General features: G+C 28.5%; 1 long non-coding RNA gene across 1 annotated transcript in view; it reads left to right on the top strand.

Moving 5' to 3' along the window:
• LOC134709922 (uncharacterized) overlaps nucleotides 1-23,575 on the top strand; it is a 66,528-nt gene extending 42,953 nt beyond the window's left edge. The window contains exon 3 of the long non-coding RNA XR_010106075.1: nucleotides 22,747-23,575. This is a non-coding gene — a long non-coding RNA (uncharacterized LOC134709922). The remainder of the gene's footprint in view (nucleotides 1-22,746) is intronic.
• Nucleotides 23,576-24,880: the final 1,305 nt, after the last annotated feature.

The raw sequence follows: 24,880 nt of genomic DNA, 5'->3' as shown, positions 1-24,880 counted from the left end.
TATTCATAAGAAATAACGAATACAATGACGTTTTTCTATTGTTTAGAGAGTTTTAAAAAAGAAAAACTTAGTGACAATTGTGCAATAAAACACAAATAAGCATTTCTATAAAAAGATGTTTATAATAAACATAACATTGGTAGCGTTGGTTTTCAGAAAACTACTCGTACACGCATTCGAACACAGATGTCTACATTTGAGCTAACTGATTATTTTTGTAAAAAAAAGACTTTATGAACTTTAACACATTTAGTGATCACTGTGTAATATTTCTTTAATATACAATCATTAACTATTTGCTACTATTAATTTTACTAGAATTTGAAAACTTGTCAAAAAATCTAATAACATTAATAGCAAAAATTTCGGCGACTTTTGAGACATGAATTTGCAACGGACTGTTAGAAAAACAGCATTACATCAAGATCAAGATATCTAACTGTACTTTTATGTCATCAAACATAACGGCCAGTGTAGTGTGGTTTAATTTTGATAAACATATTGACCCAGACATTAAGCCACGTAAGACAGTCTTATTTTTAAGAAAATGCGAAAAAATAACGTTTTTCAATTGCATGGGAAGTTTTCAACACATCAAAGCTGGTGACAAATTATGCCAAAAAAAAAGTAGGCACTGCTACCAATAGATGCTTTAAAGGAACATACAATTGGCAACGTAATATTTAGACAATTAGTCGTAAACACATTCGAACACATGTATCTGCATTCGCGGATATTGATTATTTTTGTAAGCATGTGATTGATCTCAAACAAATTTAGTATACACTGTTTTCTATTGTACATTGATAACTTACTTCATTCATATACAATTATTTACGATTTGTAATTATTAATTTCACTACAATTTCAAAACTTGGAGAATACTCCTAAAAAATAAGACGCAAAAATTTCGGCGACTTTTCAGACATGAATATTCGACTGACTGTTAGAAAAACAGCATTACATTAAGATCAAGATATTTAACTGGACATTTATGTTATCTTATATAACGGCACACTGTAATATGGTTTAATTTTGATAAACATATTAACCCAAAAATGTAGCCACGTAAAACAGTACTATTAATAAGAAATAACGAATACAATGACGTTTTTCTATTGTTTAGAGAGTTTGAAAAAAGAAAAACTTAGTGACAATTGTGCAATAAAACACAAATAAGCATTTCTATAAAAAGATGTTTATAATAAACATAACATTGGTAGCGTTGGTTTTCAGAAAACTACTCGTACACGCATTCGAACACAGATGTCTACATTTGAGCTAACTGATTATTTTTGTAAAAAAAAGACTTTATGAACTTTAACACATTAAGTGATCACTGTGTAATATTTCTTTAATATACAATCATTAACTATTTGCTACTATTAATTTTACTATAATTTGAAAACTTGTCAAAAAATCTAATAACATTAATAGCAAAAATTTCGGCGACTTTTGAGACATGAATTTGCAACTGACTGTTAGAAAAACAGCATTACATCAAGATCAAGATATTTAACTGGACATTTATGTTATCTTATATAACGGCACACTGTAATATGGTTTAATTTTGATAAACATATTAACCCAAAAATGTAGCCACGCAAAACAGTATTATTCATAAGAAATAACGAATACAATGACGTTTTTCTATTGTTTAGAGAGTTTGAAAAAAGAAAAACTTAGTGACAATTGTGCAATAAAACACAAATAAGCATTTCTATAAAAAGATGTTTATAATAAACATAACATTGGTAGCGTTGGTTTTCAGAAAACTACTCGTACACGCATTCGAACACAGATGTCTACATTTGAGCTAACTGATTATTTTTGTAAAAAAAAGACTTTATGAACTTTAACACATTAAGTGATCACTGTGTAATATTTCTTTAATATACAATCATTAACTATTTGCTACTATTAATTTTACTAGAATTTGAAAACTTGTCAAAAAATCTAATAACATTAATAGCAAAAATTTCGGCGACTTTTGAGACATGAATTTGCAACTGACTGTTAGAAAAACAGCATTACATCAAGATCAAGATATTTAACTGGACATTTATGTTATCTTATATAACGGCACACTGTAATATGGTTTAATTTTGATAAACATATTAACCCAAAAATGTAGCCACGCAAAACAGTATTATTCATAAGAAATAACGAATACAATGACGTTTTTCTATTGTTTAGAGAGTTTTAAAAAAGAAAAACTTAGTGACAATTGTGCAATAAAACACAAATAAGCATTTCTATAAAAAGATGTTTATAATAAACATAACATTGGTAGCGTTGGTTTTCAGAAAACTACTCGTACACGCATTCGAACACAGATGTCTACATTTGAGCTAACTGATTATTTTTGTAAAAAAAAGACTTTATGAACTTTAACACATTTAGTGATCACTGTGTAATATTTCTTTAATATACAATCATTAACTATTTGCTACTATTAATTTTACTAGAATTTGAAAACTTGTCAAAAAATCTAATAACATTAATAGCAAAAATTTCGGCGACTTTTGAGACATGAATTTGCAACGGACTATTAGAAAAACAGCATTACATCAAGATCAAGATATCTAACTGTACTTTTATGTCATCAAACATAACGGCCAGTGTAGTGTGGTTTAATTTTGATAAACATATTGACCCAGACATTAAGCCACGTAAGACAGTCTGTCTTATTTTTAAGAAAATGCGAAAAAATAATGTTTTTCAATTGCATGGGAAGTTTTCAACACATCAAAGCTGGTGACAAATTATGCCAAAAAAAAAGTAGGCACTGCTATCAATAGATGCTTTAAAGGAACATACAATTGGCAACGTAATATTTAGACAATTAGTCGTAAACACATTCGAACACATGTATCTGCATTCGCGGATATTGATTATTTTTGTAAACATGTGATTGATCTCAAACAAATTTAGTATACACTGTTTTCTATTGTACATTGATAACTTACTTCATTAATACACAATTATTTACGATTTGTGATAGTTAATTTCACTAGAATTTCAAAACTTAAAGAATACTCTTCAAAGATAAGACGCAAAAATTTCGGCGACTTTTCAGACATGAATATTCGACTGACTGTTAGAAAAACAGCATAACATCAAGATCAAGATATTTAACTGGACATTTATGTTATCTTATATAAGGGCACACTGTTATATGGTTTAATTTTGATAAACATATGAACCTAAAAAAGTAGCCAAGTAAAACAGTATTATTCATAAGAAATAACGAATAAAATGACGTTTTTTTATTGTTTGGAGAGTTTTAGAAAAGAAAAACCTAGTGACAATTGTGCAATAAAACACAAATAAGCATTTCTATAAAAAAATGTTTATAATAAACATAACATTGGTAACGTCGTATTTCAGAAAACTACTCGTACACGCATTCGAACACAGATCTCTACATTTGAGCTAGCTGTTTTTTTTTTTTTATAAAAAAAAGACTTTATGAACTTCAACAAATTTAGTGATCACTGTGTAATATTTCTTTAGTATACAATTATTGACTATTTGCTACTATTACTCTGACTAGAATTTGACAACTTGTCAAAAAATCTAATAATATTAACATCAAAAATTTCGGCGACTTTTCAGACATGAATATTCAACTGACTGTTAGAAAAACAGCATTACATCAAGGTCAAGATATCTAACTGTACTTTTATGTCATCAAACATAACAGCCCAGTGTAATGTTGTTTAATTTTGATAAACATATTGACCTAGACATTAAGCCACGTAAGATAGTCTTATTTATAAGAAAATGCAAAAAAATAACGTTTTTCAATTGCATGGGAAAATTTCAACACATCAAAGCTGGTGACAAATTATGCCAAAAAAAATATAGGCACTGCTATCAATAGATGCTATAAAGGAACATACAATTGGTTACGTTTTTTTTTAGACAAGAAGTCGTAAACGCATTCGAACACATGAATCTGCATTCGCGGATATTGATTATTTTTGTAAACACGAGATAAACCTCAAACAAATTTAGTATACACTGTTTTCTATTGTTCATTTATAACTTACTTCATTAATATACAATTATTTACGATTAGTAATATAATTTCACTAGAATTTCAAAACTTAAAGAATACTTTTAAAAAATAAGACGCAAAAATTTCGGCGACTTTTCAGACATGAATATTCGACTGACTGTTAGAAAAACAGCATTACATGAAGATCAAGATATTTAACTGGACATTTATGTTATCTAATATAACGGCACATTATAATATGGTTTAATTTTAATAAACATATTAACCTAAAAATGTAGCCACGTAAAACAGTATTATTCATAAGAAATAACGAACAAAATGACGTTTTTCTATTGTTTTGAGAGTTTTAAAAAAGAAAAACCTAGTGACAATTGTAAAATAAAACACAAATAAGCAGTTCTATCAAAAGATATTTATAATAAACATAACATTGGTAACGTCGTATTTCAGACAATTACTTGTACGTACACGCATTCGAACACAGATGCCTACATTTGAGCTGACTAATTATTTTTGTAAACAAAGACTTTATGAACTTTAACAAATTTAGTGATCACTGTGTTATATTTCTTTAATATTCAATTATTGACTATTTGCTACTATTAATTTTACTAGAATTTGAAAACTTGTCAAAAAATTTAACATTAACAGCAAATATTTCGGCGACTTTTCAGACATGAATATTCAACTGACTGTTAGAAAAACAGCATTACATCAAGATCAAGATATCTAACTGTACGTTTATGTCATCATACATAACGACCCAGTGTAATGTGGTTTAATTTTGATAAACATATTGACCCAGACATTAAGCCACGTAAGACAGTCTTTTTTATAAGAAAATGCGAAAAAATAACGTTTTTCAATTGCATGGGAAGTTTTCAACACATTATGGTGACAAATTATGCCCCAAAAAATATAGGCACTGCTATCAATAGATGCTTTAAAGGAACATACAATTGCCAACGTAATATTTTAGACAATTAGTCGTAAACACATTCGAACACATGTATCTGCATTCGTGGATATTGATTATTTTTGTAAACATGTGATTGATCTCAAACAAATTTAGTATACACTGTTTTCTTTTAAACATTGATAACTTACTTCATTAATATACAATTATTTACGATTTGTAATTATTAATTTCACTAGAATTTCAAAAAATGAAGAATACTCTTAAAAGATAAGACGCAAAAATTTCGGCGACTTTTCAGACATGAATATTCGACTGACTGTTAGAAAAACAGCATAACATCAAGATCAAGATATTTAACTGGACATTTATGTTATCTTATATAACGGCACACTGTTATATGGTTTAATTTTGATAAACATATGAACCTAAAAAAGTAGCCAAGTAAAACAGTATTATTCATAAGAAATAACGAATAAAATGACGTTTTTCTATTGTTTGGAGAGTTTTAAAAAAGAAAAACCTAGTGACAATTGTGCAATAAAACACAAATAAGCATTTCTATAAAAAGATATTTATAATAAACATAACATTGGTAACGTCGTATTTCAGAATATTACTCGTACACGCATTCGAACACAGATGCCTACATTTGAGCTGACTAATTATTTTTGTAAACAAAGACTTTATGAACTTTAACAAATTTAGTGATCACTGTGTTATATTTCTTTAATATACAATTATTGACTATTTTCTACTATTAATTTTACTAGAATTTGAAAACTTGTCAAAAAATCTAATAACATTAACATCAAAAATTTCGGCGACTTTTCAGACATGAATATTCGACTGACTGTCAGAAAAACAGCATTACATGAAGATCAAGATATCTAACTGTACGTTTATTTCATCAAACATGACGGCCCAGTGTAATGTGGTTTAATTTTGATAAATATATTGACCCAGACATTAAGCCACGTAAGACAGTCTTATTTATAAGAAAATGCAAAAAAATAACGTTTTTCAATTGCATGGGAAAATTTCAACACATCAAAGCTGGTGACAAATTATGCCAAAAAAAATATAGGCACTGCCATCAATAGATGCTATAAAGGAACATACAATTGGTAACGTAATTTTTTAGACAATAAGTCGTAAACGCATTCGAACACATGAATCTGCATTCGCGGATATTGATTATTTTTTTGTAAACACGAGATAAACCTCAAACAAATTTAGTATACACTGTTTTCTATTGTTCATTTATAACTTACTTCATTATTATACAATTATTTACGATTAGTAATTATTAATTTCACTAGAATTTCAAAACTTAAAGAATACTCTTAAAAATTAAGACGCAAAAATTTCGGCGACTTTTCAGACATGAATATTCGACTGACTGTTAGAAAAACAGCATTACATTAAGATCAAGATATTTAACTGGACATTTATGTTATCTTATATAACGGCACACTGTAATATGGTTTAATTTTGATAAACATATTAACCCAAAAATGTAGCCACGTAAAACAGTACTATTAATAAGAAATAACGAATAAAATGACGTTTTTCTATTTTTTGGAGAGTTTTAAAAAAGAAAACCTAGTGACAATTGTGCAATAAAACACAAATAAGCATTTCTATAAAAAGATGTTTATAATAAACATAAAATTGGTAACGTTGCATTTCAGAAAACTACCCGTGCACGCATTCGAACACAGATGTCTACATTTGAGCTAACTGATTATTTTTGTAAAAAAAAGACTTGATGAACTTTAACAAATTTAGTGATCACTGTGTAATATTTATTTAATATACAATTATTGACTATTTGCTACTATTACTCTTACTGGAATTTGACAACTTGTCAAAAAATCTAATAACATTAACATCAAAAATTTCGGCGACTTTTCAGACATGAATATTCAACTGACTGTTAGAAAAACAGCATTACATCAAAATTAAGATATCTAACTGTACTTTTATGTCATCATACATAACGGCCCAGTGTAATGTGGTTTAATTTTGATAAACATATTGACCCAGACATTAAGCCACGTAAGACAGTCTTATTTTTAAGAAAATGCGACAAAATAACGTTTTTCAATTGCATGGGAAGTTTTCAACACATCAAAGCTGGTGACAAATTATGCCAAAATAAATATAGGCACTGCTATCAATAGATTCCTTAAAGGAACATACAATTGGTAACGTAATATTTTAGACAATTAGTCGTAAACACATTCGAACACATGTATCTGCATTTTTGGATATTGATTATTTTTGTAAACATATGATTGATCTCAAAAAAATTTAGTATACACTGTTTTCTATTTTACATTGATAACTTACTTCATTCATATACAATTATTTACGATTTGTAATTATTAATTTCACTACAATTTCAAAACTTGAAGAATACTCCTAAAAAATAAGACGCAAAAATTTCGGCGTCTTTTTCAGACATGAATATTCGGCTGACTGTTAGAAAAACAGCATTACATCAAGATCAAGATATTTAACTGGACATTTATGTTATCTTATATAACAGCACACTGTAATATGGTTTAATTTTGATAAACATATTAACCCAAAAATGTAGCCACGCAAAACAGTATTATTCATAAGAAATAACGAATACAATGACGTTTTTCTATTGTTTAGAGAGTTTGAAAAAAGAAAAACTTAGTGACAATTGTGCAATAAAACACAAATAAGCATTTCTATAAAAAGATGTTTATAATAAACATAACATTGGTAGCGTTGGTTTTCAGAAAACTACTCGTACACGCATTCGAACACAGATGTCTACATTTGAGCTAACTGATTATTTTTGTAAAAAAAAGACTTTATGAACTTTAACACATTAAGTGATCACTGTTTAATATTTCTTTAATATACAATCATTAACTATTTGCTACTATTAATTTTACTAGAATTTGAAAACTTGTCAAAAAATCTAATAACATTAATAGCAAAAATTTTGGCGACTTTTGAGACATGAATTTGCAACTGACTGTTAGAAAAACAGCATTACATCAAGATCAAGATATTTAACTGGACATTTATGTTATCTTATACAACGGCACACTGTAATATGGTTTAATTTTGATAAACATATTAACCCAAAAATGTAGCCACGCAAAACAGTATTATTCATAAGAAATAACGAATACAATGACGTTTTTCTATTGTTTAGAGAGTTTTAAAAAAGAAAAACTTAGTGACAATTGTGCAATAAAACACAAATAAGCATTTCTATAAAAAGATGTTTATAATAAACATAACATTGGTAGCGTTGGTTTTCAGAAAACTACTCGTACACGCATTCGAACATAGATGTCTACATTTGAGCTAACTGATTATTTTTGTAAAAAAAAGACTTTATGAACTTTAACACATTTAGTGATCACTGTGTAATATTTCTTTAATATACAATCATTAACTATTTGCTACTATTAATTTTACTAGAATTTGAAAACTTGTCAAAAAATCTAATAACATTAATAGCAAAAATTTCGGCGACTTTTGAGACATGAATTTGCAACGGACTGTTAGAAAAACAGCATTACATCAAGGTCAAGATATCTAACTGTACTTTTATGTCATCAAACATAACGGCCCAGTGTAGTGTGGTTTAATTTTGATAAACATATTGACCTAGACATTAAGCCACGTAAGACAGTCTCATTTATAAGAAAATGCAAAAAAATAACGTTTTTCAATTGCATGGGAAAATTTCAACACATCAAAGCTGGTGACAAATTATGCCAAAAAAAATATGCCAATAGATGCTATAAAGGAGCATACAATTGGTTACGTATTTTTTTAGACAAGAAGTCGTAAACGCATTCGAACACATGAATCTGCATTCGCGGATATTGATTATTTTTGTAAACACGAGATAAACCTCAAACAAATTTAGTATACACTGTTTTCTATTGTTCATTTATAACTTACTTCATTAATATACAATTATTTACGATTAGTAATTATTAATTTCACTAGAATTTCAAAACTTAAAGAATACTCTTCAAAGATAAGACGCAAAAATTTCGGCGACTTTTCAGACATGAATATTCGACTGACTGTTAGAAAAACAGCATTACATGAAGATCAAGATATTTAACTGGACATTTATGTTATCTTATATAACGGCACATTATAATATGGTTTAATTTTAATAAACATATTAACCTAAAAATGTAGCCACGTAAAACAGTATTATTCATAAGAAATAACGGATAAAATGACGTTTTTCTATTGTTTGGAGAGTTTTAGAAAAGAAAAACCTAGTGACAATTGTGCAATAAAACACAAATAAGCATTTCTATAAAAAGATATTTATAATAAACATAACATTGGTAACGTCGTTTTTCAGACAATTACTTGTACGTACACGCATTCGAACACAGATGCCTACATTTGAGCTGACTAATTATTTTTGTAAACAACTACTTTATGAACTTTAACAAATTTAGTGATCACTGTGTTATATTTCTTTAATATTCAATTATTGACTATTTGCTACTATTAATTTTACTAGAATTTGAAAACTTGTCAAAAAATTTAACATTAACAGCAAATATTTCGGCGACTTTTCAGACATGAATATTCAACTGACTGTTAGAAAAACAGCATTACATCAAGATCAAGATATCTAACTGTACGTTTATGTCATCATACATAACGACCCAGTGTTATGTGGTTTAATTTTGATAAACATATTGACCCAGACATTAAGCCACGTAAGACAGTCTTTTTTATAAGAAAATGCGAAAAAATAACGTTTTTCAATTGCATGGGAAGTTTTCAACACATTATGGTGACAAATTATGCCCCAAAAAATATAGGCACTGCTTTCAATAGATGCTATAAAGGAACATACAATTGGTAACGTAATTTTTTAGACAATAAGTCGTAAACGCATTCGAACACATGAATCTGAATTCGCTAAAAAAGTAGCCAAGTAAAACAGTATTATTCATAAGAAATAACGAATAAAATGACGTTTTTCTATTTTTTGGAGAGTTTTAAAAAAGAAAAACCTAGTGACAATTGTGCAATAAAACACAAATAAGCATTTCTATAAAAAGATATTTATAATAAACATAACATTGGTAACGTCGTATTTCAGACAATTACTCGTACACGCATTCGAACACAGATGCGTACATTTGAGCTGACTAATTATTTTTGTAAACAAAGACTTTATGAACTTTAACAAATTTAGTGATCACTGTGTTATATTTCTTTAATATACAAATATTGACTATTTGCTACTATTAATTTTACTAGAATTTGAAAACTTGTCAAAAAATCTAATAACATTAACATAAAAAATTTCGGCGACTTTTCAGACATGAATATTCAACTGACTGTTAGAAAAACAGCATTACATCAAGATCAAGATATCTAACTGTACGTTTATGTCATCATACATAACGGCCCAGTGTAATGTGGTTTAATTTTAATAAATATATTGACCCAGACATAAAGCCACGTAAGATAGTCTTATTTTTATGAAAATGCGAAAAAATAACGTTTTTCAATTGCATAAGAAAATTTCAACACATCAAAGCTGGTGACAAATTATGCCAAAAAAAATATAGGCACTGCTATCAATAGATGCTATAAAGGAACATACAATTGGTTACGTATTGTTTAAGACAAGAAGTCGTTAACGCATTCGAACACATGAATCTGCATTCGCGGATATTGATTATTTTTGTAAACACGAGATAAACCTCAAACAAATTTAGTATACACTGTTTTCTATTGTTTATTTATAACTTACTTCATTAATATACAATTATTTACGATTAGTAATTATTAATTTCACTAGAATTTCAAAACTTAAAGAATACTCTTAAAAAATAAGACGCGAAAATTTCGGCGACTTTTCAGACATGAATATTCGACTGACTGTTAGAAAAACAGCATTACATTAAGATCAAGATATTTAACTGGACATTTATGTTATCTTATATAACGGCACACTGTAATATGGTTTAATTTTGATAAACATATTAACCCAAAAATGTAGCCACGTAAAACAGTACTATTAATAAGAAATAACGAATAAAATGACGTTTTTCTATTGTTTGGAGAGTTTTAAAAAAGAAAACCTAGTGACAATTGTGCAATAAAACACAAATAAGCATTTCTATAAAAAGATGTTTATAATAAACATAACATTGGTAACGTCGTATTTCAGACAATTACTCGTACACGCATTCGAACACAGATGTCTACATTTGAGCTGACTGATTATTTTTGTAAAAAAAAGACTTTATGAACTTTAACACATTTAGTGATCACTGTGTAATATTTATTTAATATACAATTATTGACTATTTGCTACTATTACTCTTACTGGAATTTGACAACTTGTCAAAAAATCTAATAACATTAACATCAAAATTTTGGCGACTTTTCAGACATGAATATTCAACTGACTGTTAGAAAAACAGCATTACATCAAGATCAAGATATCTAACTGTACGTTTATGTCATCATACATAACGGCCCAGTGTAATGTGGTTTAATTTTGATAAATATATTGACCCAGACATTAAGCCACGTAAGATAGTCTTATTTTTAAGAAAATGCGAAAAAATAACGTTTTTCAATTGCATAGGAAAATTTCAACACATCAAAGCTGGTGACAAATTATGCCAAAAAAAATATAGGCACTGCTATCAATAGATGCTATAAAGGAACATACAATTGGTTACGTATTTTTTAGACAAGAAGTCGTAAATGCATTCGAACACATGAATCTGCATTCGCGGATATTGATTATTTTTGTAAACACGAGATAAACCTCAAACAAATTTAGTATACACTGTTTTCTATTGTTCATTTATAACTTACTTCATTAATATACAATTATTTACGATTAGTAATTATTAATTTCACTAGAATTTCAAAACTTAAAGAATACTCTTAAAAAATAAGACGCAAAAATTTCGGCGACTTTTCAGACATGAATATTCGACTGACTGTTAGAAAAACAGCATTACATTAAGATCAAGATATTTAACTGGACATTTATGTTATCTTATATAACGGCACACTGTAATATGGTTTAATTTTGATAAACATATTAACCCAAAAATGTAACCACGTAAAACAGTACTATTAATAAGAAATAACGAATAAAATGACGTTTTTCTATTGTTTGGAGAGTTTTAAAAAAGAAAACCTAGTGACAATTGTGCAATAAAACACAAATAAGCATTTCTATAAAAAGATGTTTATAATAAACATAACATTGGTAACGTCGTATTTCAGACAATTACTCGTACACGCATTCGAACACAGATGTCTACATTTGAGCTGACTGATTATTTTTGTAAAAAAAAGACTTTATGAACTTTAACACATTTAGTGATCACTGTGTAATATTTATTTAATATACAATTATTGACTATTTGCTACTCTTACTGGAATTTGACAACTTGTCAAAAAATCTAATAACATTAACATCAAAATTTCGGCGACTTTTCAGACATGAATATTCAACTGACTGTTAGAAAAACAGCATTACATCAAGATCAAGATATCTAACTGTACGTTTATGTCATCATACATAACGGCCCAGTGTAATGTGGTTTAATTTTGATAAATACATTGACCCAGACATTAAGCCACGTAAGATAGTCTTATTTTTAAGAAAATGCGAAAAAATAACGTTTTTCAATTGCATAGGAAAATTTCAACACATCAAAGCTGGTGACAAATTATGCCAAAAAAAATATAGGCACTGCTATCAATAGATGCTATAAAGGAACATACAATTGGTTACGTATTTTTTAGACAAGAAGTCGTAAATGCATTCGAACACATGAATCTGCATTCGCGGATATTGATTATTTTTGTAAACACGAGATAAACCTCAAACAAATTTAGTATACACTGTTTTCTATTGTTCATTTATAACTTACTTCATTAATATACAATTATTTACGATTAGTAATTATTAATTTCACTAGAATTTCAAAACTTAAAGAATACTCTTAAAAAATAAGACGCAAAAATTTCGGCGACTTTTCAGACATGAATATTCGACTGACTGTTAGAAAAACAGCATTACATTAAGATCAAGATATTTAACTGGACATTTATGTTATCTTATATAACGGCACACTGTAATATGGTTTAATTTTGATAAACATATTAACCCAAAAATGTAGCCACGTAAAACAGTACTATTAGTAAGAAATAACGAATAAAATGACGTTTTTCTATTGTTTGGAGAGTTTTAAAAAAGAAAACCTAGTGACAATTGTGCAATAAAACACAAATAAGCATTTCTATAAAAAGATGTTTATAATAAACATAACATTGGTAACGTCGTATTTCAGACAATTACTCGTACACGCATTCGAACACAGATGTCTACATTTGAGCTGACTGATTATTTTTGTAAAAAAAAGACTTTATGAACTTTAACACATTTAGTGATCACTGTGTAATATTTATTTAATATACAATTATTGACTATTTGCTACTATTACTCTTACTGGAATTTGACAACTTGTCAAAAAATCTAATAACATTAACATCAAAAATTTCGGCGACTTTTCAGACATGAATATTCAACTGACTGTTAGAAAAACAGCATTACATCAAGATCAAGATATCTAACTGTACGTTTATGTCATCATACATAACGGCCCAGTGTAATGTGGTTTAATTTTGATAAATATATTGACCCAGACATTAAGCCACGTAAGATAGTCTTATTTTTAAGAAAATGCGAAAAAATAACGTTTTTCAATTGCATAGGAAAATTTCAACACATCAAAGCTGGTGACAAATTATGCCAAAAAAAATATAGGCACTGCTATCAATAGATGCTATGAAGGAACATACAATTGGTTACGTATTTTTTAGACAAGAAGTCGTAAATGCATTCGAACACATGAATCTGCATTCGCGGATATTGATTATTTTTGTAAACACGAGATAAACCTCAAACAAATTTAGTATACACTGTTTTCTATTGTTCATTTATAACTTACTTCATTAATTTACAATTATTTACGATTAGTAATTATTAATTTCACTAGAATTTCAAAACTTAAAGAATACTCTTAAAAAATAAGACGCAAAAATTTCGGCGACTTTTCAGACATGAATATTCGACTGACTGTTAGAAAAACAGCATTACATTAAGATCAAGATATTTAACTGGACATTTATGTTATCTTATATAACGGCACACTGTAATATGGTTTAATTTTGATAAACATATTAACCCAAAAATGTAGCCACGTAAAACAGTACTATTAATAAGAAATAACGAATAAAATGACGTTTTTCTATTGTTTGGAGAGTTTTAAAAAAGAAAACCTAGTGACAATTGTGCAATAAAACACAAATAAGCATTTCTATAAAAAGATGTTTATAATAAACATAACATTGGTAACGTCGTATTTCAGACAATTACTCGTACACGCATTCGAACACAGATGTCTACATTTGAGCTGACTGATTATTTTTGTAAAAAAAAGACTTTATGAACTTTAACACATTTAGTGATCACTGTGTAATATTTCTTTAATATACAATCATTAACTATTTGCTACTATTAATTTTACTAGAATTTGAAAACTTGTCAAAAAATCTAATAACATTAATAGCAAAAATTTCGGCGACTTTTGAGACATGAATTTGCAACGGACTGTTAGAAAAACAGCATTACATCAAGATCAAGATATCTAACTGTACTTTTATGTCATCAAACATAACGGCCCAGTGTAATGTGGTTTAATTTTGATAAACATATTGACCCAGACATTAAGCCACGTAAGACAGTCTTATTTTTAAGAAAATGCGAAAAATTACGTTTTTCAATTGCATGGGAAGTTTTCAACACATCAAAGCTGGTGACAAATTATGCCAAAAAAAAAGTAGGAACTGCTATCAATAGATGCTTTAAAGGAACATACAATTGGCAACGTAATATTTAGACAATTAGTCGTAAACACATTCGAACACATGTATCTGCATTCGCGGATATTGATTATTTTTGTAAACATGTGATTGATCTCAAACAAATTTAGTATACACTGTTTTCTATTGTACATTGATAACTTACTTCATTAATACACAATTATTTACGATTTGTGATAGTTAATTTCACTAGAATTTCAAAACTTAAAGAATACTCTTCAAAGATAAGACGCAAAAATTTCGGCGACTTTTCAGACATGAATATTTGACTGACTGTTAGAAAAACAGCATTACATCAAGACCAAGATATTTAACTGTACATTTATGTTATTTTATATAACGGCACACTGTTATATGGTTTAATGTTGATAAACATATTAACCTAAACCAGTAGCCACGTAAAACAGTATTATTTATAAGAAATTACGAATAAAATGACGTTTTTCTATTGTTTGGAGAGTTTTAAATAAAAAAAAGCTAGTGACAATTGTGCAAAAAAACACGAATGAGCATTTCTATAAAAAGATGTTTATAATAAACATTACATTGGTAACGTCGTATTTCAGATATTTACTCGTACACGCATTCGAACACAGATGTCTACATTTGAGCTGACTGATTTTTTTTTGTAAAAAAAGACTTTTTGAACTTTAACAAATTTAGTGATCACTGTGTAATATTTCTTATAATATACAATTATTGACTATTTGCTACTATTACTCTTACTAGAATTTGACAACTTGTCAAAAAATCTAATAACATTAACATCAAAAATTTCGGCGACTTTTCAGACATGAATATTCAACTGACTGTTAGAAAAACAGCATTACATCAAGATCAAGATATCTAACTGTACTTTTATGTCATCAAACATAACGGCCCAGTGTAATGTGGTTTAATTTTGATAAACATATTGACCCAGACATTAAGCCACGTAAGACAGTCTTTTTTATAAGAAAATGCGACAAAATAACGTTTTTCAATTGCATGGGAAGTTTTCAACACATCAAAGCTGGTGACAAATTATGCCAAAATAAATATAGGCACTGCTATCAATAGATTCCTTAAAGGAACATACAATTGGTAACGTAATATTTTAGACAATTAGTCGTAAACACATTCAAACACATGTATCTGCATTTGTGAATATTGATTATTTTTGTAAACATATGATTGATCTCAAAAATTTTTAGTATACACTGTTTTCTATTGTACATTGATAACTTACTTCATTCATATACAATTATTTACGATTTGTAATTATTAATTTCACTACAATTTCAAAACTTGAAGAATACTCCTAAAAAATAAGACGCAAACATTTCGGCGTCTTTTTCAGACATGAATATTCGGCTGACTGTTAGAAAAACAGCATTACATCAAGATCAAGATATTTAACTGGACATTTATGTTATCTTATAGAACGGCACACTGTAATATGGTTTAATTTTGATAAACATATTAACCCAAAAATATAGCCACGCAAAACAGTATTATTCATAAGAAATAACGAATACAATGACGTTTTTCTATTGTTTAGAGAGTTTGAAAAAAGAAAAACTTAGTGACAATTGTGCAATAAAACACAAATAAGCATTTCTATAAAAAGATGTTTATAATAAACATAACATTGGTAGCGTTGGTTTTCAGAAAACTATTCGTACACGCATTCGAACACAGATGTCTACATTTGAGCTAACTGATTATTTTTGTAAAAAAAAGACTTTATGAACTTTAACACATTTAGTGATCACTGTGTAATATTTCTTTAATATACAATCATTGACTATTTGCTACTATTAATTTTACTAGAATTTGAAAACTTGTCAAAAAATCTAATAACATTAATAGCAAACATTTCGGCGACATTTGAGACATGAATTTGCAACTGACTGTTAGATAAACAGCATTACATCAAGATCAAGATATCTAACTGTACTTTTATGTCATCAAACATAACGGCCCAGTGTAATGTGGTTTAATTTTGATAAACATATTGACCCAGACATTAAGCCACGTAAGACAGTCTTATTTTTAAGAAAATGCGAAAAAATAACGTTTTTCAATTGCATGGGAAGTTTTCAACACATCAAAGCTGGTGAAAAATTTTGCCAAAAAAAAATTATAGGCACTGCTATCAATAGATGCTTTAAAGGAACATACAATTAGCAACGTAATATTTTAGACAATTACATATGTAGTCGTAAACACATTCGAACACATGTATCTGCATTCGCGGATATTGATTATTTTTGTAAACATGTGATTGATCTCAAACAAATTTAGTATACACTGTTTTCTATTAAACATTGATAACTTACTTCATTAATATACAATTATTTACGATTTGTAATTATTAATTTCACTAGAATTTCAAAAAATGAAGAATACTCTTAAAAGATAAGACGCAAAAATTTCGGCGACTTTTCAGACATGAATATTCGACTGACTGTTAGAAAAACAGCATAACATCAAGATCAAGATATTTAACTGGACATTTATGTTTTCTTATATAACGGCACACTGTTATATGGTTTAATTTTGATAAAACATATGAACCTAAAAAAGTAGCCAAGTAAAACAGTATTATTCATAAGAAATAACGAATAAAATGACGTTTTTCTATTGTTTGGAGAGTTTTAGAAAAGAAAAACCTAGTGACAATTGTGCAATAAAACACAAATAAGCATTTCTATAAAAAAATGTTTATAATAAACATAACATTGGTAACGTCGTATTTCAGAAAACTACTCGTACACGCATTCGAACACAGATATCTACATTTGAGCTAGCTGTTGTTTTTTTTTTTATAAAAAAAAGACTTTATGAACTTTAACAAATTTATTGATCACTGTGTAATATTTCTTATAATATACAATTATTGACTATTTGCTACTATTACACTTACTAGAATTTGACAACTTGTCAAAAAATCTAATAATATTAACATCAAAAATTTCGGCGACTTTTGAGACATGAATATTCAACTGACTGTTAGAAAAACAGCATTACATCAAGATCAAGATATTTAACTGTACTTTTATGTCATCATACATAACGGCCCAGTGTAATGTGGTTTAATTTTGATAAACATATTGACCCAGACATTAAGCCACGTAAGACAGTCTTATTTTTAAGAAAATTTGACAAAATAACGTTTTTCAATTGCATGGGCAGTTTTCAACACACCAAAGCTGGTGACAAATTATGCCCCAAAAAATATAGGCACTGCTATCAATAGATGCTTTAAAGGAACATACAATTGGCAACGTAATATTTTAGACAATTAGTCGTAAACACATTCGAACACATGTATCTGCATTTGTGGATATTGATTATTTTTGTAAACATATGATTGATCTCAAAAAAATTTAGTATACACTGTTTTCTATTGTACATTGATAACTTACTTCATTCATATTCAATTATTTACGATTTGTAATTATTAATTTCACTACAATTTCAAAACTTGAAGAATACTCCTAAAAAGTAAGACGCAAAAATTTCGGCGTCTTTTTCAGACATGAATATTCGGCTGACTGTTAGAAAAACAGCATTACATCAAGATCAAGATATTTAACTGGACATTTATGTTATCTTATATAACGGCACACTGTAATATGGTTTAATTTTGATAAACATATTAACCCAAAAATGTAGCCACGCAAAACAGTATTATTCATAAGAAATAACGAATACAATGACGTTTTTCTATTGTTTAGAGAGTTTGAAAAAAGAAAAACTTAGTGACAATTGTGCAATAAAACACAAATAAGCATTTCTATAAAAAGATGTTTATAATAAACATAACATTGGAAGCGTTGGTTTTCAGAAAACCACTCGTACACGCATTCGAACACAGATGTCTACATTTGAGCTAACTGATTATTTTTGTAAAAAAAAGACTTTATGAACTTTAACACATTTAGTGATCACTGTGTAATATTTCTTTAATATACAATCATTGACTATTTGCTACTATTAATTTTACTAGAATTTGACAACTTGTCAAAAAATCTAATAATATTAACATCAAAAATTTCGGCGACTTTTGAGACATGAATATTCAACTGACTGTTAGAAAAACAGCATTACATCAAGATCAAGATATTTAACTGTACTTTTATGTCATCATACATAACGGCCCAGTGTAATGTGGTTTAATTTTGATAAACATATTGACCCAGACATTAAGCCACGTAAGACAGTCTTATTTTTAAGAAAATGCGACAAAATAACGTTTTTCAATTGCATGGGAAGTTTTCAACACACCAAAGCTGATGACAAATTATGCCAAAATAATTATAGGCACTGCTATCAAAAGATTCCTTAAAGGAACATACAATTGGTAACGTAATATTTTAGACAATTAGTCGTAAACACATTCGAACACATGTATCTGCATTTGTGGATATTGATTATTTTTGTAAACATATGATTGATCTCAAAAACATTTAGTATACACTGTTTTCTATTGTACATTGATAACTTACATCATTCATATACAATTATTTACAATTTGTAATTATTAATTTCACTACAATTTCAAAACTTGAAGAAAACTCATAAAAAATAAGACGCAAAAATTTCGGCGTCTTTTTCAGACATGAATATTCGGCTGACTGTTAGAAAAACAGCATTACATCAAGATCAAGATATTTAACTGGACATTTATGTTATCTTATATAACGGCACACTGTAATATGGTTTAATTTTGATAAACATAATAACCCAAAAATGTAGCCACGCAAAACAGTATTATTCATAAGAAATAACGAATACAATGACGTTTTTCTATTGTTTAGTGAGTTTGAAAAAAGAAAAACTTAGTGACAATTGTGCAATAAAACACAAATAAGCATTTCTATAAAAAGATGTTTATAATAAACATAACATTGGTAGCGTTGGTTTTCAGAAAACTACTCGTACACGCATTCGAACACAGATGTCTACATTTGAGCTAACTGATTATTTTTGTAAAAACAAGACTTTATGAACTTTAACACATTTAGTGATCACTGTGTAATATTTCTTTAATATACAATCATTGACTATTTGCTACTATTACTCTTACTAGAATTTGACAAATTGTCAAAAAATCTAGTAATATTAACATAAAAAAATTTAGCTACTTTTCAGACATGAATATTCAACTGACTGTTAGAAAAACAGCATTACATCAAGATCAAGATATTTAACTGTACATTTATGTAATCATACATAACGGCCCAGTGTAATGTAGTTTAATTTTGATAAACATATTGACCCAGACATTCAGCCACGTAAGACAGTCTTATTTTTAAGAAAATGCGAAAAAAATTATGTTTTTCAATTGCATGGGAAGTTTTCAACACATCAAAGCTGGTGACAAATTATGCCCCAAAAAATATAGGCACTGCTATCAATAGATGCTTTAAAGGAACATACAATTGGCAACGTAATATTTTAGACAATTAGTCGTAAACACATTCGAACACATGTATCTGCATTCGCGGATATTGATTATTTTTGTAAACATGTGATTGATCTCAAACAAATTTAGTATACACTGTTTTCTATTAAACATTGATAACTTACTTCATTACTATACAATTATTTACGATTTGTAATTATTAATTTCACTAGAATTTCAAAAAATGAAGAATACTCTTAAAAGATAAGACGCAAAAATTTCGGCGACTTTTCAGACATGAATATTCGACTGACTGTTAGAAAAACAGCATAACATCAAGATCAAGATATTTAACTGGACATTTATGTTATCTTATATAACGGCCCAGTGTAATGTGGTTTAATTTTGATAAACATATTGACCCAGACATTAAGCCACGTAAGACAGTCTTTTTAAGAAAATGCGACAAAATAACGTTTTTCAATTGCATGGGAAGTTTTCAACACATCAAAGCTGGTGACAAATTATGCCTAAAAAAATATAGGCACTGCTATCAATAGATGCTTTAAAGGAACATACAATTGGCAACGTAATATTTTAGACAATTAGTCGTAAACACATTCGAACACATGTATCTGCATTCGCGGATATTGATTATTTTTGTAAGCATGTGATTGATCTCAAACAAATTTAGTATACACTGTTTTCTATTTAACATTGATAACTTACTTCATTACTATACAATTATTTACGATTTGTAATTATTAATTTCACTAGAATTTCAAAAAATGAAGAATACTCTTAAAAGATAAGACGCAAAAATGTCGGCGTCTTTTCAGACATGAATATTCAACTGACTGTTAGAAAAACAGCATAACATCAAGATCAAGATATTTAACTGGACATTTATGTTATCTTATATAACGGCCCAGTGTAATGTGGTTTAATTTTGATAAACATATTGACCCAGACATTAAGCCACGTAAGACAGTCTTTTTAAGAAAATGCGACAAAATAACGTTTTTCAATTGCATGGGAAGTTTTCAACACATCAAAGCTGGTGACAAATTATGCCTAAAAAAATATAGGCACTGCTATCAATAGATGCTTTAAAGGAACATACAATTGGCAACGTAATATTTTAGACAATTAGTCGTAAACACATTCGAACACATCTATCTGCATTCGCGGATATTGATTATTTTTGTAAACATGTGATTGATATCAAACAAATTTAGTATACACTGTTTTCTATTAAACATTGATAACTTACTTCATTAATATACAATTATTTACGATTTGTAATTATTAATTTCACTAGAATTTCAAAAAATGAAGAATACTCTAAAAAGATAACATGCAAAAATTTCGGCGACTTTTCAGACATGAATATTCGACTGACTGTTAGAAAAACAGCATTACATCAAGATCAAGATATTTAACTGGACATTTATGTTATCTTATATAACGGCACACTGTTATATGGTTTAATTTTGATAAACATATGAACCTAAAAAAGTAGCCAACTAAAACAATATCATTTATAAGAAATTACGAAAAAATTGACGTTTTTCTATTGTTTGGAGAGTTTTAAAAAAGAAAGAAGCCAGTTGTAATTGTGCAATAAAACACAAATAAGCATTGCTATAAAAAAGATGTTTATAATAAACATAACATTGGTGACGTCGTTTTTCAGACAATTACTCGTACACGCATTCGAAGATAGATGCCTACATTTGAGCTGACTGATTAATTTTGAAAAAGACAAAGCTTATGACAAATGTGCAATAAAACACAAATAGGCACTCGTATGAAAAGATGCTTTTAATGAACATTGTGTTGGAAACGTCATTTTACAGACAATTAGTCGTAAACGCATTCAATAACACATATCTGCATCTGAATATTTTTGTACAAATTTTTTTTTATGAACTTAATTTAACTGCAATTTCTTAACTTGGGGATAGAAACTCGACTTACTGTTAGAAAAAAGCAAAACATGAAGACCAAGATATCTAACTGTACACTATGTTATTTCATATAACGGCACAGTGTCATGTGGTTTAATTTTGATCAACAGTTTGACCAAACCACGTAGCTACGTAAGACAGACTTATTTTTAATAAATTGAAAACAGAATGACGATTTGCTATTGTAAGAAGAGTTTTTTGAAGTACGAAGCTAGTGACATAGTGTGCAATGAACCACTAATATGAACTGTTAAATAAAAAAATGCTTTTAATAGGAATAACATTGGTAATTTAAGAGTTCAGGCAAATAGTCGTAAAAACATTCGAACACATATATCTGCACCCAAGGTAACTGATAATCCCCCCCCCCCTAATAAAAAAAGAACTTTATTGATTTAAGTGTACACTGTTTCTTTTGTACAATTATAACTTACTACATAAATATACAAATATTGACAATTTTTTTTTCTATTTTTAGGATACTTTTTGATTTCTTGGAATAGTTTCTTCAAATCAGAAGCATACATCTTGGACAATTTTTTGTAAACAGGTATTCAAATAACTGTTAATAAACATGCAAAACACCGCTATCAAGACAACCAACTGCACAGTTAGTCTTCCTATTATAACGGCGATCTTGTATGTAGTTCAGGTTTGTGATTAATATTTACTAAACGTTAAAAGTAAAATAACAAAAAAATACTTAACTTTGAGGAAAATCAATTTGGAAAGTCCATAATCACATGGCAAAACATAATACCAAAACGCATCAAAAACGAATGGACAAGAACTCATATTCCTGACATGGTACAGGCATTTTCAAATTTAGAAAATGGTGAATTAAACCTGGTTTCATAGCGGTAACCCTCTGACTTTGGTGACAGTCTCATCAAATTCCGTTATATTTACAAAAGCTTTTTTTATGAGTAATTACAAATAATATGACGTTTTTTAATTGCATGGGAAGTCTTCAACACATCAGAGCTGGTGACAAATTATGCAAAAAAAAATAGATAGGCAATGCTATTAATAGATACATGTATCTGCATTTATGGATATTGATTATTTTTGTAAAACAATTATTGATCTGAAACAAATTTAGTATATACGGGTTTCTATTGTTTTTTGATAACTTGCTTCATTAATATACAATTGTTGACGATTTGTAATAATTAATTTCACAATAATTTTAATACTTAAGGAATACTCTCATTAGATTTGACGCAAAAGTTGCGGCAACTTTTCCAGACAGGGATAGTCGAATGACTGTAAGAAAGAAAGCTTAACACCAAGATCAAGGTATTTCACTGTACATTTATCATGTTTATGTTATCTTATATAACGGCAGAGTATAATGTGGTTAAATGTTGGGAAACATATTGAGGAAAAAAAGTAGCCACGTTATACAGTCTTATTTATAAAAAATTGCGAAAAAATGACATTTTTTACTGTTACATGTATTAGGAGGGTTTTGAAATGACAAAACTAATGACAAATGTGCAATAAAACACAAATAAGAATATCTATAAAAAGATACTTTTGATAAACATTACATTTGTGATGTAATATTTCAGATAAACAGTCGTAAACGCATTCACACACATATATCTGCATTTAAGCTTACTGATTATTTTTGTGAAGAAAAACAAATTACGAACTTAATCAAAAGTAATTGATACAAAGTGAAACTTATATATTATGTTGTTGTATTAGTGAGAATACAAGGTGTTTATCACAAATGTTAATTCACCTGATTGGGTGGAGCTTACGTTTTGATTAACATAAGGACAGTCTATTTGAAGATGTGTGTGATAAAGAGGATTGCCACTTCAATTATTATTGATTTCTAATCACCTATCATGTCACCAAACGAATTTACAAACAAAATGAGTGTATGATGTGGACAGTTCACTGATGAGTGTATAAAACACCTATATATAGATGAACTAGTCTATTATGAGCAAACCGATAAAACTCTGCCCAGTCAAGTAAAAGAAATCAAGCAGTACTTGCTGCCATTGCAAGTTTTGTTATTGCGGCAGTATATTAGTGATATAGCAAGGTGTATACTTCCTGGTGTTGCAAGTTGTACTATTGGGAAATATGAATACTTCATCGATGTGTAATAGTCAGAATACACGATGTATACTTGCTGGTGTTGCAAGTCGTTATATTGTGGAAGTTTATAAGTCAAAGTCAACTGTGTTTAATTTTACCAGTTTGGAATATATTCATTTGGTTCAGATTCAAAGTGATAAACAGTGTAAAGTAAAATCACAAAACTACTGAGCTCCGAGGTAAATTCAAAACGGAAAGTCCCTAATTAAATGACAAAAAAACCCCACATCAAACGAATGGACAACAACAACTTAACAAACAGACATTACAGGTAAAAACTCTAATTCGAAAGGTCACATTCTCGAAAAGAGAACGGGATTGTAGTTACGACATACATGTTAGGAACATATCCGATATCATTAATATAACAAATATTTCATGACGGTAAACATACTTGTGATGGCGTCCGTTAAAATTACGAAGTGATGATTTCAGCTTCCCAATGCTTCACTATTGGGAAGCTGAAACCTACTCTTTTGACGTAAATCCTAATA

Source organism: Mytilus trossulus, chromosome 1 (assembly GCF_036588685.1).
Source record: "Mytilus trossulus isolate FHL-02 chromosome 1, PNRI_Mtr1.1.1.hap1, whole genome shotgun sequence".
Lineage (NCBI taxonomy): Eukaryota > Metazoa > Mollusca > Bivalvia > Mytilida > Mytilidae > Mytilus > Mytilus trossulus.
The sequence above is the reverse complement of the archived record's forward strand: the minus strand, read 5'-3'. Positions and strand labels throughout refer to the sequence as shown.